The 18,981-nt window shown below is 42.8% G+C and overlaps 1 protein-coding gene across 1 annotated transcript in view; it reads right to left on the bottom strand.

The window, feature by feature from the left end:
- The window catches only part of ATP10B (ATPase phospholipid transporting 10B (putative)), a 479,113-nt gene extending 468,869 nt beyond the window's left edge, over positions 1–10,244 (bottom strand). Inside the window, exon 1 of the mRNA XM_056516674.1 lies at positions 10,044–10,244. The gene's annotated coding sequence lies outside the window, so the exon portion shown is untranslated. The remainder of the gene's footprint in view (positions 1–10,043) is intronic.
- Between the last annotated feature and the right edge of the window lie 8,737 nt (positions 10,245–18,981).

Genomic DNA, 18,981 nt, shown 5'->3' with positions numbered 1-18,981 from the left:
TTTTGTGAAAAATTTCAAAATTGCTGCTGAACTTTGAAGCCCTCTGGTGTCTTCCAAAAGTAAAAACTCATAAATTTTATGATGCAAACATAAAGTAGACATATTGTATATGTGAACCCCAAAAAAATATATTTTGAATATCCATTTTCCTTACAAGCAGAGAGCTTCAAAGTTAGAAAAATGCAAAATTTTCATTTTTTTCATCAAATTTTGGGATTTTTCACCAAGAAAGGATGCAAGTTACCATAAAATTTTACCACTAAGTTAAAGTAGAATATGTCACGAAAAAACAATCTCGGAATCAGAATGATAACTAAAAGCATTCCAGAGTTATTAATGTTTAAAGTGACAGTGGTCAGAATTGCAAAAAACGCTCCGGTCCTTAAGGTATAAAATGGCCTGGTCCTTAAGGGGTTAAGGGGAAAAAAGGGGTACACCAGTGAAATTATTATTTATTTTTTTAAGTCAAATGGTGCCAGAAAGATAATTACTTCTAATTAAAAATATTAATCCTTCCAGTACTTATCAGCTGCTATATGCTCCACAGGAAGCTCTTTTCTTTTGAATTTCTTTTCTGTCTGACCACAGTGCTCTCTGCTGACACCTCTGTCCAGAGCAGGATAGGTTTGCTATGGGGACTTGCTCCTACTCTGCTGACACCTCTGTCCATGTCAGGAACTGTCCAGAGAGCATTGTGGCCAGACAAAAGAATTGTAAAACATTTTTAATAACTTCATTTGGAGCATACCGCAGCTGAAAAGTACTGGAAGGATTAAGATTTTTAAACTGAAGTAATTTACAAATCTGTTTAACTTTCTGGTATTAGTTGATTTGAATCTAGAAACAATGGATTGCAGCAAAACTCTGCATGCGGTCTCAGCCAGATATGCAAATAATACAGGTGGGGTCTGACTAGACACTGTGTTGCCACAAGAGGCCATAAAAGTGCTACTACTACTGCCATATAAAGTATCACAGGCTGATTTTGGGTCGTGTACCTCTTAGTGAGGGATTGCCGACTGCTACCCATGCCTCAACAACACACTCAAAGACATTTTGCCTAGTTGACAGACAGAGGGCGCATCATTCAACTGAGAAAAGCAGGGTGGTAGTTTTAATGAATTGCCCACTCTAAGGTATTCAGGGGTTATGTGAGGAAATACACACATAATAAGACTCCGCAGGAACACGAGAGATAATTGTTCCACTCACCGACAAGCACAAGCCGCTTCTGTAGTTTCCTAATGGTGCCCATTACGCGTCCTGCCGTTGACATCCATCATCACCTTTGTTTGCAATGGTTTTGTGAACCAATGGCCTGGACTGCTGCAGACTGGAACAATATTGTCTTTAGTGACAAGTCCAGGTTCTGTTTGAGATTCAGATTGTCAGATTGCAACATTCTCTTGGCCTGCCAGATTTCTTGCCAATTGATCATTTATGGCAAGCCAGCTTTGGCAATCTACGAGTATGCAGGATCCACAGGCCCAGCTGCAACATCTATGGGAGACTGTGCCTCAGGATACTATATTGAGCCTGCATGTCTCCATGTCTAACTGTATTTCATCCAGGCTAGAGGTGGCCCCCCAAAAAAACGTATCCTTCCGCTCTAATATTGTAAATCACTTACATACATGATTTTAACATTCCCACATATAAAGTTTCATTCAATTCTAACAATTCCTACTTTTTTGTCAATAAGTGTATATACATATTTTTCATCTATATTAAAGATGTATACCTATACATGTGCTTCCCAACCAGGGTGCCACAAGCTGATGCAAAACTACAACTCCCAGCAAGCCCGGACAGCCAACGGCATGCTGGGAGTTGTCATTTTGCAACAGCTGGAGGCACCCTGGTTGGGAAACACTGACCTATACACTCATGTAAAATAAGAGTAAGGTGGATGGCCACTTATACTTAGTAACAGCCTGCTTGTTTGTTAAAGGTGGTTCAAGGGGATAGCTGTTATTTTTATGGTGAGCTTTAGTTTGGGATTTCACAACACCTTGTAGTTTTAAGGTTAGTCTGGTGACAAATATATATAGGTGATGACAACAATCAAGGTGGCTGCAATGTAAATGGCAGAAGTTGAATTTACTTTAACATTGTTGTTCTAGTCTGGAAAGAATAGCTATATGAATAGGTGATGACAAGAACGTCTTTATATTTTTCTATATGGCATTGTAAAAAGCGGACGTTGAATCTCCTCAGAATGATAAGTTGTAATATGCTCAAGAGACAACAAAATGTCCAATACTATAATATACAATAAAAATCTATTTTCAAGCTTTATTCATAGGATATCCAGCAGGGGCGGACATATCGCCTGTGCAGCCGGTTCAACTGCACAGGGGCCCGCCGCCCTTTGAAAGGCTGGCGGGCCCCCCCTCACATGACATGAGGTCAGAGCGAGAGCCAGTGGAGCGGGAGGCAGGGAGTAAAGATGCTCGCCCTCCTGGCTCCCTTTTTTGTGGCCCGAATTCGCTCACCTGTAACTTTAACTGCTGGGGACTCAGGGGGCCCCGCCCCCAGTGAAGTGCCATATGCCTTCCCCCAGATAAGGGCCGGCCGCCGTGTATTGACGGTCGCTCACGTCACGCTCCCAGAATTCAAGGGCCGGCGTCACTACGCCCTGATGCCGAGGTATTCTGAGATCGTAACGTGAGCGAGCGTCATTATGTGGCGGCCATCCGCCGTGCACAGCTGTGCTGCCCTTAATCCCAACAACAAAAGGTACCAGCCGGGTGGGGGGGGGGATTGGGTTTGGAAGGTGTCTAATCTGGATGCACTACCTGTCTACTGGGGGGAGGGTATAATCTGGGGGTACTACCTTTCTACTGGGGGGTCTAATCTGGGGGTACTACCTGTCTACTTGGGGGGAGGGGGGTATAATCTGGGGGTACTACCTTTCTACAGGGGGGTTAATCTGGGGGTACCACCTGCAGACTGGGAGTTGATCTAGGGGTGCTACCTGCCTACTGGGGGTCAATCTAGGGGTACTACCTACTGGGGGGGGGTAATCTGGGACTAAAGGTTTACTTTGGGGGGGGGGTCTAATCTGGGGGTACCACCTGCCTACTAGGGGGTTAATCTAGGAGTACTACCTACCTACTGGGGGTTAATCTGGGGGTACTACCTGTCTACTGGGGGTTAATCTGGGGTACCACCTGCCTACTGGGGGTGGGGGGGTCTAATCTAGGGGTACTAACTGCCTACTGGATTGGGACAGCAGCGGCAGGAGCAGCGTCGGCATAATACAGCAGGAGATGAGGCCTGTTCGCCTCCTGCTATTGCCAAGAAACAACTCCCAGCATGCACAGCCAAAGGGCAGGCTGGGAGTTGTAGTTGTGCCTTCAGCATAACTATTGTCAGTGCATGCTGAGAGTTGTAGTTTTGCAACAGCTGTAGGCACACTGGTTGCAAAACACAGAGTTTGTTACCTGACTCCTTTCGCAATCAGTGTGCCTCCAGCTGTTGCAAACTACAACTTCCAGCATGCACTGACAGACCGTACATGCTGGGAGTTGTAGTTTTGCAACAGCTGGAGGTTTGCCCCCCCCCCCCCATGTGAATGTACAGGGTACATTTACATGGGCAGGGGTTTATAGAGAGTTTCCCGCTGCAAGTTTGGGATGCAGCAAATTTTCCACCGCAGCTCAAACTCCCAGCGGTAGACTTGCTGTAAACCCCCGCCCATGTGAATGTACCATAAAAACACTACATTACACTACCACAAAATAAAAAGTAAAACACTACAGAGGGATCTGGGGAAGCTGGAGGCTTGGCTACAAACATGGCAAATTAAGTGTTAACCCTTTTAGGACCCAGCCCATTTTCACCTTAAGGACCTGAGCTACAGAGTTATTTTAAGCTTTAATAACTCTGGAATGCTTTTACTTTTCATTTTGATTCAGAGACAATTTTTTCGTGACATATTTTACTTTATGTTAGTGGTAAATTTTCATCAATACTTGCATCATTTCTTGGTGAAAAATTCCCAAATTTGCTGAAAATTTTTCATTTTCCAAGAACAATTAGAGCAATTTTCAAATTTTTCACATTTTTCAAAATCTGAATTTTTCAGGGACCAGTTCAGTTTTGAAGTGGATTTGAAGGGCCTTCATATTAGAAATACCGCATAAACGACCCCATTATAAAAACTGCACCTATCAAAGTATTCAAAATGAAATTCAGAAAGTGTGTTAACCCTTTAGGTATTTCACACGAAGAGCAGCAAAGTGAAGGAGAAAATTCTAAATCTTAATTTTTTTACACTCACATGTTCTTGTAGACCCAGTTTTTGAATTTTTACAAGGGGTAAAAGGAGAGAAATCTCCCTAAAATTTGTAACCCAATTTCTCTCGAGTAAGGTCATACTTCATATGTGTATGTAAAGGGCTCTGCGGTAGAGGGCTCAGAAGGGAAGGAGCGACAATGGGATTTTGGAGAGCGAGTTTTTCTGAAATGGTTTTTGGGGGGCATGTCACATTTAGGAAGCCCCTATGGTGCCAGAACAGAAAAAAAACACACACATGGCATACTATTTTGGAAACTACACTACTATATGAATGTAACAAGGGGTACAGGGAGCCTTAACCCCCCACAGGTGTTTGATGACTTTTCGTTAAAGTTGGATGTGTAACTGAATTTTTTTATTTTCCACTAAAATGCTGGTGTTACCCCAATTTTTTCATTTTCACAAGGGGTAATAGGAGAAAAATACCCCAAAAATGTTATCCCCATATGTGGATGTAAAGTGCTCTGTGGGTGAACTACAATAATCAGAAGAGAAGGAGCGCCATTGGGCTTTTGGAGAGAGAATTTGTTTGGAATGGAAGTCGGGGGCCATGTGTGTTTACAAAGCCCCCGTGGTACCAGAACAATGGACCCCCCCACATGTGACCCTATTTCGGAAACTACACCCCTCACATAATTTTATAAGGGGTGCAGTGAGCATTTACACCCCACTGGCATTTGACAGATCTTTTGAACATTGGGCTTTGCAAATATAAAATAACATTTTTCATTTTCACGGACCACTGTTCAAAAAAATCTGTCAGACACCTGTGGGGTGTAAATGCTCACTGTACCCCTTATTACATTATGAGAGGGGTGTAGTTTCCAAAATAGGGTCACATGTGGGGGGGGGGGTCCACTGTTCTGGCACCACAGGGGCTTTGTAAACGCACATGGCGTTCAATTCCAGACACAGTCTCTCTCCAAAAGCCCAATGGTGCTCCTTCTCTTATGTCAGAACCACTGTAACAATCAGCCACCCCCGTGCAATCACCTCAATTGTACATGGCGCTTTCACTCCTGAGCCTTGTTGTGCGCCCGCAGAGCATTTTAAATCTACACATGGGTTATGTCTGTACAACACCAGCCTGTTAGTGTAAAATTTTTTTGTTTTTTTTAAATAACATGCTGGAGTAGACCCCAACTTTACCTTTTCATAAGGGGTGAAAGGAGAAAGACCCCCAAAATTTGTAAGGAAATTTCTCCCGAGTGGGGAAATACCCCATATGTGGCCCTAAACTGTTGCCTTGAAATACGACAAGGCTCCGGAGTGAGAGAGCGCCATGCGCATTTTGAGGCTTAAATTAGGGATTTGCATAGGGACGGACCCGGATGCAGGAATAAGACTTGCCTCAGATATCAAAATTACCCTACAGCAGTGTTTCCCACACAGGGTGCCTCCAGCTGTTGCAAAACTCCCAGCATGCCTGGACAGTCAATGGCTGTCCAGTAATACTGGGTGTTGTGGTTTTGCTACAGCTGGAAGCTCCGTTTTGGCAACAGTGCTGTACCATATGTTTTTTATTTTTATGGGGGGGGGGGGTGCAACTGTGTAGGGGTATATGTAGTGTTTTACCCTTTATTTTGTGTAGTGTTTTTAGGGTACATTCACACGGGCGGGGGTTCACAGTGAGTTTCCCACCCACTGTTTGAGCTGCAGCAGAAAATTTGCTGAATCTCAAACTTGCAGCAAGAAACCCATTGTAAATCCCTTGCCCTTGTACACAAACAGGGGGGGGGGGGTCAAACCTCCAGCTGTCACAAAACGACAACTCCCAGCATGCCCTTTTGCTCTCCATGCGTGCTGGGGGTTGTAGTTATGCAACAGCTGGAGGCACACTGGTTGCAAAACACAGAGTTTGTTACTTATCTCAGTGTTTCACAACCAGTGTGCCTCCAGCTGTCACAAAACTACAAATTTCAGCATGCCCAGACAGCCGAAGGGCATGTTGGGAGTTGTAGTTATGCAACAACTGGAGGAGAACAGTTTGGAGACCACTTTATAGTGGTGTCCAAAGTGTAGCCCTCCAGATGTTGCAAAACTTCAACTCCAAGCATGCCCAGACATGCTGGGAGTTGTAGTTCGGCAACATCTGAAGGGTCAGATGTTGCCGAACTACAACTACCAGCATGCTCGCTCCGTGCACCAGATGACAGGGGTGCTGCAGGAGAGATTGCAGGGGAGAGTGCGGGGACATCTTTAGATAGGGGATAAGATGTCTAGGGGCTGAGTACCCCTTTAACCATGACAAGGGGGCCTTTTCTACATCTAGAAGAAAGAAGGTTTCATCATTGCCATCACATATGTGGACTCATTATTGTCAGTGCAATGAGACTATGGAACCCTCTACCACATGGTGTTGTGATGTCTGACTCAAACAAGTTTAAAATATTTCAAATTATGGATTCTAGATTTTTGGAGATAGAATGTTGATCCAGGGATTTATTCTGATTGGCATATTGGAGTCGGGAAATAATTTTACCGGGCAATTAGCATCTGTGTCATGGTTTTTGTTTTGCCTGCTTCTTGATCAACACAGTATGGCTATAGGTTGAACTTAAAGGGGTATTCCGGGCAAAAACATTTTATCCCCTATCCAAAGGGGGTCTCAGCAGTGGTCCCTCCGCGATCAGACATCTTATCCGCTATTAAATGTTTTTGCCCGGAATACCCCTTTAATGGACTTTTGACAACCTTATAAACTATGTATCTATAAATAAAGATTACAATACTTTGTAATCCACAGAAATTCCAAAAGCTCTCCTGGAATGCCACATGATATCACAGCATAGGAATGATGCACACAATAATGTGGACTATGGGTGAGATTTATGCATATGCCCATAGCTACCAATCAGATCGTTTTTTTCCTTTTTTCTTTCAGATGATTGGTTGCTATGGGCAACTGCACCACTCTTCCTCTGCACAGGTTTTCATACATTTTCCCCTATGTACCCAAAACTTCAAAGTATAGAAAAAAAAATGATTTATATATATATGTCATATGCAGGTAAAATGTACAGGTTACAGTACAGGAAGAATTAAACAAAAACATAAATGTTACAGAGAATAGACGCACAGCAAGAGTAACCGTGAAGCAACTATAGTTGAACTGAGAATAGGGCCAATATAAGCCTCACTTACTGCAAGTAAAAAAGGGAATCTTAAGTTGCTAGGCTTCCTTAGTGGCTGCTGGCACCAACCCTATGTATCCTAAATTAAGGCTACACTAAAACACGTGTTGGAGTGGCGTCTCTCATGGGCCACAGCACTTCTTGATGTGTATACATGTATACTGTTCCTTTTTGGAACAGTGGTTATTCCACTGACAATAAGTCAGCAGTCTCAAAACTGTGGAAAATCCGTTGAAAATCCGTTACGTGTGATCATCCCATCAATGGGGTTCTGTTGCACTCAACTCACAGCAGAATTTACATGCCAGATGTTTCTAAATTCCAGGCTCTGCAGAAAGAATTGACATGTCTGGAATTAGCTCGGATATGCATTGCTGTCTATGGAGACTGCACATTTCAGCCAGGGCATGCTTTCTGAGGAATGGCTGCTGGAAAGATTTTGGCCGGACATTCTGCAAAAAATCTGCTACGTGAACATACCCTTTAAGGGTGCATTACCACATGGCGTATTTTGCTGCGTATTTGCTGCGTATTTGGTGCTGCGTATTTTCCTACCCATTGACTTCAACAGAGAAAATAAAATACGCAGCAGCAAATACGCCGCGTGGGAATGTACTCTTATACCCTGGTGATGAGCTGATCCCAGCACTTCCAGCCTGTCGAAGGATAAAGCTGTCTACACAGCTACTTTAATCGCATGACAGGAATATGTGACTGCATTGCGACATCGTATCTAATGATTGTCAATGTGGTGTAATAGTACAGTCACAAAAAAAAAAAAAAAAGTCGCACATACTGTGACCTCCTTGCAACTCCTGCAATTTGACTAATTGCAACAGTAATAAAGTCGTCTGATAGACAGTTGCAAAAAAGTCGCTGTGTAGCCACAAAAACTGCCACAGCTTTTTTTTTTTTTTTTTTTTCCTGGCGCCTTTTCTGATGCTTTTACGTCTGTGTGGAAATGCCAATTTTGTACCCTTGTAGCAGTTTTTCACTGCTTTCAGAGTACCACTCCCTGTGTTGAATGCAAAGCGTCTGACCCACGGAGTGTTAGAGTACGTTCACACGAGCAGACCCACAGCGTATTTTATGCTGCGGATCTGCCACTGAAGGACCGCTGCATGGTGGCTTTACATGTGCCTTCAATATGCCGCTACGAGCAGACACACTGAAGCAATGTGTAAGTCGTTGCGCATGTGCAGTATACTCTCGCACATTGCGGACGCTCTTCCTGCTCTATGCGCTAGGCTGAGAGCTGCCGCGATGTGCGAGTATACTGCGCATGCATGCTGCGACTCGCACATCGCAGTGTGTCTGGTCGTAGCGGCGTATTGCCACTCCAAGCAGGCACTTGTAAAGCCACCATGCATTGGTCCCTTCAGCGGCGGATCCGCAGCGTAAAATACGCTGTGGGACAGCTCATATGAACAAACCCTAAGGTGGTAAGTAGTGATGCAAAGGTAAGTAGTGATGTCAGGAGCCTGACAGTAGCCTGTATAGAATAACCCTATGTGCCGCAGACACAATTACTATTTTAGGCCAGTGTTATTACTATTTATGTCAGTGTTTTCCAACCAGAGTGCCTCCAGCTGTTGCAAAACCACAACTTCCAGCATGCGCGGACAGCCTTTGGCTGTCCGGGCATGCTGGAAGTTGTAGTTTAGCAACAGCTGGAGGCACCCTGGTTGGGAAACAACCTATTTAGGCAATAAACTGCTGAATTCCTGCCGCGTAATTCTACTTGCAGCAGAGTTCCATAGTTTTTCAGTGGGATTTTGCTGCACTGTTCACACTGTAATTTCCACGGCAAACAATTCTGCCGAAAAATGTAGGAATCAGGACTCGCAAAAAAAAGTTAAAATCTTTTGGCGGAATTCTGCTAAGACTGCATTGCTGTCTACGAAGACCACGCACGTCCGCTCAGTCCTAACACCTATAATTTCAGTGGCGCTCGCTGCAGACAAAATCTCCTTTCAAGAAGAAAGATTGGGGGGGGCTCACCAGTAAAGTAACAACTGGGGTGCTACTATCAGCAAGAGATTGCAATATAACAAAATAAGAGGATAAGTGAACTTATTACAGCTTTTCCTCCCCTTATTTTGTAAAATCTCCTTTCAGAGATAGATTCACATTAGAGTCTATTCACACAACTCATGTTTTACTGCCATTTCTACTAAATGCAGCATTTTTACGCAACATCATGGTAAAATGATTACCTTTTGCCTCCTTTAAAATGGAATGACAGTAAGCGTATGTTCACACAGGGCTGAAATGCTGCAGATCTGTAAAGGATTTGCTGCAGATTTTTACTTCCTTAGTTAAAGTTAATTGAGAAAAGCTGCAACAAGTCTGTAGCAAATCTGCAGCATTTCAGTCCAGTGTGAACATCTATAATAGACATGGATTTAAACCACATACCCCATACAGTCAGCTTTATTCCAGAACTTGTATTTTTATGAATGTAACTCCACCTGTTTGAATCACTCGCATGGTCACGTGATCAGCTCACCTGTATATTCGTGTACCTGTGCATCCAGTATAATCTCAATGTGTTATATTAAGCATCGGCAATTCACAATGTAAGATATATAGTCATAGGAACTTACTGTGAATGAGGAAACAAGACCTTCTGTTGTCAGCAGAGATTTCCTTGGCACTCTCACAGCTCTAAACCACAGAACTTCTAGCACAGGTTACATTGAAAGTGTAGTATTAGGCCTCGCCCACACACCCTAGAAGAAGAAACAAATCTCCATGCACCATGAAGATAAGAAGCTTTGTAGCCACACCTAGTCGTCTAAAGCTTGTTGCCAAACTTCCTATATGGGACAGGCAGCCTGTGTAGTCCCAGTGTAGGCCGTCTCCTGTGACCTAATGGATTTCTCGCAGTGAACACACAGATCTGCATTGTGTTCTGTGCAGATACAAAGCACTTTGCACATGGGTGCTATTAACCACGTAAATGCCAGGAATGTATGAAAGGTTTGACAGCGTCACGTGAAGATTTAGCATGAAGATGATTGAGACAATGTTTATAATGCATATTATATAATAATGTCAGAAGTGAAACACAGTATAAGAACTTCTGCAGCAGTTCTGCATTCATGCTGCATCCCTTCTTTACATTTGTAATACATTTGTCGTCATCATGATGGGAACGGGGTGCAGATGTGGTATAGCGGGTGCAATGCAGGGTAGATGTTGTAACCCTGGGGGAATTTGTTATTAACCCCTTCTTGTCATGACGCCAGGGCGTGGTTTAGCCTTAACCCGAAGGTAATACCGCTGGTTCTGGGCTAGGCACGAGGCAATGAAGACACCGACGCCAAGTTATAGACAACGGTAGCTTTACTGAGGGTACAAAGGTGATACAGTCTATGCAGTGCAGCCAATATCCCAAGGAGGTGACCAGTGAAACAGGGGGACCTCGCAGGATTGCTGGGACTTGCAGTATGTAGAGATTCTTTGTGACTACATAGAAAACTTGACAATTGATATGAAAATGACTTTGATTACTTTGAGCTGACTTTGTGGCTGCAGACTTTAGGCTTGAGGCCTCCAATGCTCTGAACATACTATGAGACGTCCTGATTGAACTGGACCTCAGGAACAAGAGAGAGATTACAGCCCCTCCCCTGGTTTTATAGGGGCGTAGAAAGGATCCCATATGGTATAATATTTAAAGCAACAGTACACTAGTAATAAAAACATATATACAATAGGGGTTACACTGTAGGGGAGGGGCGCCTGGGGACATGGAGGGACTTTGCCTGACAGGGCAGGAGAAATGTACGGGGATACGCCATCCGTACTGGCCACCATACTGACATATAGACATATGTAGCATAGAGTAGCAGGTGCCATTCATTTGAATGACTCGAACGGAGTCATTAATTTACTTAATTTGGGCCATATATGCTATTTTAAATAGACTGGACAATGCACCGGACTGCGATGTGGAACCTGCTAAAAGTATTGACTATGGTCCGAACAAAGTCATTAGGTGACTCCTTTTGGACCATTTAAATGAATGGCATCCCATTCTTGTCATGATGCCAATGGATACCTCTGATGAAGCCCTTAAAGGGGTACTCCAGTGAAAACCTTTTTTCTTTTAAATCAACTGGCTCCGGAAAGTTAAACAGATTTTTACATAACTTCTATTAAAAAATCTTAATCTTTCCTGTACTTATTAGCTGCTGAATACTACAGAGGAAATTCTTTTCTTTTTATAATGCTCTCTGATGACATCACGAGCACAGTGCTCTCTGCTGACATTATTATAATAATAATAAGTGTTTATTTATTTATTTCCTTAGTGGGATTTGAACCCAAGGCCCCAGTGCTGCAAGGCAGCGGTGCTAACCACTAAGCCACCATGCTGCCCTTAGCATACATCTGCTATGCATGGTTCCTAAAATGGATAGAGATGTCAGCAGAGAGCACTGTGCTCGTGATGTCATCAGTGTTCCAAAAAGAAAGGAATTTCCTCTGTAGCATTCATCAGCTAATAAGTACTGGAAGGATTAAGATTTTTTAATAGAAATAATTTACAAATATGTTTAACTTTCTGACACCAGTTGATTTAAAAGAAAAAAGGTTTTCACCGGAGTACCCCTTTAATGCAGTGTGAATGTAGCCTTAGCACTAGTGAACTGGACCCAAAATGAATCTTAGGAAAAACTGTACATGTTGATTTTGGTAATGAAGCTGTCACAACAAAGATTTGAAGCTGCAGATTCTAGTGTAATCAAATCCTGATTACAGACCAATACTGTGCAAAGATACAACGCTGTAACTTACTGGCATTAAGTGGTCCGGAGCTGCAGCTCATGAATATCTCTGTATGTAATCCATGGTAATAAACAGTAATGTTAACAAAAGTATGGCACCTCAAAAGAAAACTGATACAGTGTTTGGATCCCTGTCCCTGTCACCAGATGTCCCTAAAACGTATATGCTTTTTTAATATACTTTGCATCCTATTTAGTAGATTGTTTTACATTTTTCATGAGAGATTAAGCATTCTTGATTGCATTTAGAAGTTAAAGACTTGAGTTGTCTCGACTCACAGCTTTGACATCAAGGGCCGGTGCAAGGATTTTTGTGTACATAGGCCTCCGTGCATTTTGGTGCTCCCCACCCTGCTACCTCCCTCCGACAACACCACAATCACTGCCTTCCTCATGCCCCCTGCTCACTCTCTATCTGGCCATATCCTCTGTGTTGTCCCTGTCTACTCAGCTTTGTGCCCATCTGCCCATGTCCCTTGCTGTGTCCCTATCTCTCCTTCTCTGAATGTCCCATCTCCTTTGTTCTGTCCTTATCTCACCATGTCTGGTGTTGGGCCAATCTCCACTACTTTGTCCTCATCGCACCATGTCCTAGTATTGTACCCATCTACTCAGCTCTGTGCCCATCTACCTATGTCACTTGCTCTGTCCCCATCTATCCTGCTCTGACTGTCCCATCTCCTTTGCTCTGTGCCCATCTTATGTGTTTGCAGTTCTTCCCTGAACTGGCCACCTCTAATTGTCCCTCTCACCTCAGCTTAGACTGTTCTCATCTCTCCTGCTTTGTTCCAATCTCACACCATGTCCTCTGCTCTGTTGCCATATCTGCTGGCCTGACAGCCCCCATTTCTCCTCTTTCTGTCCCCCTGGCAAGTACCTCCCACATACACACATTGGTGTCAGCCAGGACAGACTGCTTTTGGGTTCTTGAGAACATCCATTGCTAGTGACACGAAAAGGCAGGGTTAAAATGCGTAGCTGGGGATCTGAAGTTTTCTGCCCCAACTCAGGTCCCTAAAGCCTAAGTGGCTTTATGTTATGTTGGCCCTGAATTCACCTTCATCAAAGTATATAATAACATTCCAGAACATGTCTTTGTATAGTGAAAGCACTTAAAGGGGTACTCCGGAAGAAAACTTTTTTTTTTTTTTTTACATCAACTGATGCCAGAAAGTTGAACAGATTTGTAAATTATTTTTATTTTAAAAAAATCAGTACATGCTGGGAGTTGTAGTTTTGCAACAGCTGGAGGCACACTGGTTGGAAAATACTGAGTTAGGTAACAGAACCTAACTGAAGGTTTTCCAACCAGTGTGCCTCCAGCTTTTGCAAAAGTACAACTCCCAGCATGCATGGTCTGTCAGTACATGCTGGGAGTTGTAGTTTTGAAACAGCTGGAGGTTTGCCCCCCATGTGAACGTACAGGGTACATTCACAAAGGCAGGTTTACAGTAAGTTTCCTGCTTGAAGTTTGGGCTGCGGCAAATTTTTCGCCGCAGCGCAAACTCCTAGCGGGAAACTCACCGTAACACGCCAGTGCGAATATACCCTAAAAACACTACACTAACACTTAATAAAGGGTAAAACACTACATATACACCCCCTTACACTGCCCCCCCCCCCAATAAAAATGAAAAACGCATTGTATGGCAGTGTTTCCAAAATAGAGCCTCCAGCTGTTGCAAGACAACAACTCACAGCATTTCCGGACAGCCACTGACTGTCCAGGCATGCTGGGAATTTAGCAACAGCTGGAGGCACCCTGTTTGGGAATCACTGGCATAGAATACCCCTATGTCCACCCCTATGCAATCCCTAATTTAGTCCTCAAATGCGCATTGAGCTCTCTCACTTCTGAGCCCTGTCGTATTTCAAGGAAACAGTTTAGGGCCACAAATGGGGTATTTCCGTACTCGGGAGAAATTGCACTACAAATTTTGGGGGGCTTTTTCTCCTTTTACCCCTTATGAAAAGGAAAAGTTGGGGGTTACACCGGCTTGTTAGTGTAAAAAATAAAAATGTTTACACTAACATGCTGGTGTTGCCCTATACTTTTTATTTTCACAAGCATTAAAAGGAAAAAAAGATCCCCAAAATTTTTACGCAATTTGGAAATATGGAAATACCCCACATGTGGGCGTAAAATGCTCTGCGTGCGCACAACAAGGCTCAGGAGTGAGAGTGCACTATGTACATTTGAGGCCTAAATTGGTGATTTGCACAGGGGTGGCTGATTTTACAGCGGTTCTGACATAAACGCAAAAAAGATATACCCACATGTGACCCCATTTTGGAAACTACACACCTCACGGAACGTAACAAGGGGTATAGTGAGCCTTAACACCCCACAGGTGTTGAAAATTCTTTAAAGTTGGATGGTGTTACCCTAAAATGCTGGTGTTAACCTAAATTTTTCATTTTCACAAGGGAAAATAGGAAAAAAGCCCCCAAAATTTGTAACCCCATTTCTTCTGAGTAAGATCATACCCCATATGTGGATGTAAAGTGCTCTGCCAGCGAACTACAATGCTCAAAAGAGAAGGAGCACCATTGGGATTTTGAAGAAAAAATTTGTCCGGAATTGAAGGCCACGTGGGTTTACAAAGCCCTCATAGTGCCAGAACAATGGACCCCCCCACATGTGACCCCAATTTGGAAACTACACCCCTCACGTAATGTAATAAGGGGTACAGTGAGCATTTATGCCCCACAGGTGTCTGGCAGAGTTTTGGAACAGTGATCCGTGAAAATGAAAAATTTTATTTTTCAGTTGCACAGCCCACTGTTCCAAAGATCTGTCAAATGCCAGTGGGGTGTAAATACTCACTGCACCCCTTATTAAATTAATTAAATTCTGTGAGGGGTGTAGTTTCCAAAATAGGGTCACATGTGGGGGGGTCCACTGTTCTGGCAGCACGGGGGACTTTGTAAACGCACATGGCCCCTGACTTCCATTCCAAACTATTTTTTTTCCCAAAAGCTCAATGGCGCTCCTCATCTGAGCATTGTAGTGCGCCAGCAGAGCACTTGACATCCATACATGGGGTATTTCCATACTCAGAAGAGATGAAGTTACAAATTTTGGGGGGCATTTTGTCCTATTATCCCTTGTAAAAAAAAATTTATTTGAGGGAAAACTAGCATTTTAATGAAAATAATAAATAAATCATTTACACATCCAACTTTAACGAAAAGTCGTCAAACACCTGTGGGGTGTTAAGGCTCACTGGACCCCTTGTTACGTGCCTTGAGGGGTGTAGTTTCCAAAATAGTATGCCATGTGTTTTTTATTTTTTTTGCTGTTCTGGCACCATAGGCGCTTCTTAAATGTGACATGCCCCCCAAAAACCATTTCATCAAAATTTGCTTTTCAAAAGCCAAATGTGACTCCTTCTCTTCTGAGCATTGTAGTTCGCCCGCAAAGCATTTTATGTCCTAACATGGGGTATTTCCATACTCAGATGAGATGGGGTTACACATTTTGAGGGGGCATTTTGTCCTATTATCCCTTGTAAAAAAAAAAAAAAAATTTGAGGGAAAACTAGCATTTTAGTGAAAAAATAAATACTGTATTTACCGGCCTATAACACGCACCCTCATTTTACCAAGGATATTTGGGTAAAAAAAGTTTTTTACCCAAATATCCTTGGTAAAATGAGGGTGCGTGTGTGTGCATGCGTATCCCTCGATACACCCCCAGGAAAGGCAGGGGGAGAGAAGCCATCGCTGCCCGCTTCTCTCCCCCTGCCTTTCCTGGGGTCTAGTGCCCTGCTGCCAGCCCTTCTCTCCCGCTGGCTATCGGCGCCGCTGCCCGTTCTCTTCCCCTGACTATCGGTGCCGGCACCCCATTGCCGGCGCCGATAGCCAGGCGGAGAGAAGCGGCGCCGGCAATGGGGCAGTGGCGCCGATAGTCAGGGGGAGAGAAGGGGCAGCAGCACCCATTGCCGGCGCCGCTGCCCCGTTGCCTCCCCCATCCCCGGTTGTATAATTACCTGTTGCCGGGGTCGGGTCCGCGCTGCTTCAGGCCTCCGGTGTGCGTCCCATACGTTGTTGCTATGCACTGCACGGCGCAATGACGAGTGACATCATTGCGCCGCGCCGTGCATAGCAATGGGGCGCCGGCACCGATAGCCAGGGGGAGAGAACGGGCAGCGGCGCCGATAGCCAGGGGGAGAGAAGGGCCGGCAGCAGGGCTCTAGACCCCAGGAAAGGCAAGGGCAGAGAAGCCGGCAGCGCTGGCGGTCTCTGCACCTGCAAAGCCGCTGCAGTTCATTGATTTAAAGTGCCCGCTTTAAATCATTGAACTGCAGCGGCTTATCAGCGTATAACACGCAGGCTAAAAATTTTAGCATAAAAAGTGCGTGTTATACGCCGATAAATGCGGTAATCATTTACACATCCAAATTTAACGAAAGGTCGTCAAACCCCTGTGGCGTGTTAAGGCTTACTGGACCCCTTGTTAAGTGCCTTAAGGGGTGTAGTTTCCAAAATAGTATGCTTTATGTTTTTTGCTGTTCTGGTACCATAGGGCTTCCTAAATATGACATGCCCCCCAAAAAACAATTTCAGAAAAACTCACTCTCCGAAATCCCACTGTCACACCTTCCCTTCTGAGCCCTCTACTCTGCCCGCAGAACACTTGACATACACATATGAGGTATTTTCTTACTCAAGATAAATTGGGTTACACATTTTAGGAAGATTTCTCTCCTTTTACCTCTTGTAAAAATCCAATAACTGGGTCTACAAGAACATGCCAGTGTAAAAAAAGGAAGATTTTTAATTTTCTCCTTCAATTTGCTGCTATTCCTGTGAAACACCTAAAGGGTTAACAAACCTTTTGAATGTCATTTTGAATACTTTGATGGGTGCAGTTTTTTATAATGGGGTCATTTGTGGGGTATTTCTAATATGAAGGCCCTTCAAATACACTTTAAAACACAATTGGTCCCTGAAAAATCTCGATTTTGAAAATTTTGTGAATAATTGGAAAATTGCTGCTATACTTTGAAGCCCTCTGATGTCTTCCAAAAGTAAAAACATGTCAACTTTATGATGCAATCATAAAGTAGACATATTGTATATGTGAATCAATATATAATTTGTTTGGGATATTCATTTTCCTTATAAGCAGAGAGCTTCAAAGTTTTTTCATCAAATTGTGGAATTTTTCACCAAGAAATTATGCAAGTATCGACAAAATTTTACCACTAACATAAAGTAGAATATTTCACGAAAAAACTATCTCAGAATCAGAATGAAAGGTAAAAGCATCCCAGAGTTATTAAAGGGGTATTCCAGGCAAAACCTTTATATATATATATATATATATATATATATATATATATATATATATATATAACTGGCTTCGGAAAGTTAAACAGATTTGTAAATTACTTCTATTAAAAAATCTTAATCCTTCCAATAGTTATTAGCTTCTGAAGTTTTCTGTCTAACTGCTCAATGATGATGTCACGTCCTGGGAGCTGTACATGATGGAAGAATATCCCCATAGGAACTGCACAGCTCCCGGGATGTGAGTCATCAGAGAGCAGTTAGAAAGAAAACAACAACTCAACTTCAGAAGCTAATAACTATTGGAAGAATTAAGATTTTTTAATAGAAGTAATTTACAAATCTGTTTAACTTTCCGGAGCCAGTTGATATATAAAAAAAAAGTTTTGACCTGGAATACCCCTTTAATGTTTAACCCCTTAAGGACCAGGCCATTTTACACCTTAAGGACCAGAGCGTTTTTTGCAATTCTGACCACTATCACTTTAAACATTAATAACTCTGGAATGCTTTTAGTTATCATTCTGATTCTGAGATTGTTTTTTCGTGACATATTCTACTTTAACTTAGTGGTAAAATTTTATGGTAACTTGCATCCTTTCTTGGTGAAAAATCCCAAAATTTGATGAAAAAAATTAAAATTTTGCATTTTTCTAACTTTGAAGCTCTCTGCTTGTAAGGAAAATGGATATTCAAAATAAAACATTTTTGGGTTCACATATACAATATGTCTACTTTATGTTTGCATCATAAAATTTATCAGTTTTTACTTTTGGAAGACACCAGAGGGCTTCAAAGTTCAGCAGCAATTTGGAAATTTTTCACAAAATTTTCAAACTCGCTATTTTTCATGGACCAGTTCAGGTTTGAAGTGGATTTGAAGGGTCTTTATATTAGAAATACCCCATAAATGACCCCATTATAAAAACTACACCCCCAAAGTATTCAAAATGACATTCAATAAGTGTATTAACCCTTTAGGTGTTTCACAGGAATAGCAGAAAAGTGAAGGAGAAAATTGACAATCTTCATTTTTTACACTCGCATGTTCTTGTAGACCCAATTTTTGAATTTTTGCAATTGGTAGGAAGGAGAAAATTTTTACTTGTATTTGAAACCCAATTTCTCTCGAGTAAGCACATACCTCATATGTCTATGTTAATTGTTCGGCGGGCGCAGTAGAGGGCTCAGAAGGGAAGGAGCGACAAATGGTTTTTGGGGGCATGTCACCTTTAGGAAGCCCCTATGGTGCCAGGACAGCAAAAAAAAACCACATGGCATACCATTTTGGAAACTAGACCCCTCGGGGAACGTAACAAGGGGTAAAGTGAACATTAATACCCCACAGGTGATTCACGAGTTTTGCATATGTAAAAAAAAAAATGTTTTACCTAAAATGCTTGGATTCCCAAAAATTTTACATTTTTAAAAAGGATAATAGCAGAAAATACCCCCC

Source organism: Hyla sarda, chromosome 4 (assembly GCF_029499605.1).
Source record: "Hyla sarda isolate aHylSar1 chromosome 4, aHylSar1.hap1, whole genome shotgun sequence".
NCBI lineage: Eukaryota > Metazoa > Chordata > Amphibia > Anura > Hylidae > Hyla > Hyla sarda.
Note: the sequence above shows the minus strand (reverse complement) of the source record. Positions and strands in the feature narration are given on the sequence as shown.